Source organism: Haliaeetus leucocephalus, unplaced genomic scaffold (assembly GCF_000737465.1).
Source record: "Haliaeetus leucocephalus isolate CR32 unplaced genomic scaffold, Haliaeetus_leucocephalus-4.0 Scaffold448, whole genome shotgun sequence".
NCBI lineage: Eukaryota > Metazoa > Chordata > Aves > Accipitriformes > Accipitridae > Haliaeetus > Haliaeetus leucocephalus.
In genome coordinates, this window is record NW_010972884.1 from 14,512 (window position 1) to 14,791 (window position 280).

General features: G+C 69.3%; 1 protein-coding gene across 1 annotated transcript in view; it reads left to right on the forward strand.

Moving 5' to 3' along the window:
• The window catches only part of LOC104836189 (plasma membrane calcium-transporting ATPase 3-like), a gene marked incomplete at both ends in the record, with an annotated part of 11,798 nt that overhangs the window by 10,876 nt on the left and 642 nt on the right, over nt 1-280 (forward strand). The window lies entirely within an intron of this gene.

Sequence of the window (280 nt, forward strand, 5' to 3'; positions counted from 1 at the left end):
CCCCCGGGTGCCCCCCTCCCCTGGAGGGGCTGCGCCCCGGACCCTCGTAAAGCCTGAGCCCTCCTTCAGCCGCTTGGGCCCTGCGCCTCGGCTGCCCTGGGCTCGTTAACCTCCCGCCCTCGTTACCCCGAGGGGCTGACCCCCACCACCCCTCGCCCTCGTTAACCTTTGCTCATTAGCCCCCTGCCAGGGCACCTCGTTAACCTGCGAGGGGGCAGGTGCCCAGGGAGCCCTCCTTAACCCCGGTGCCCTTCTTAACCCTGGTGCCCTCATTAACCCC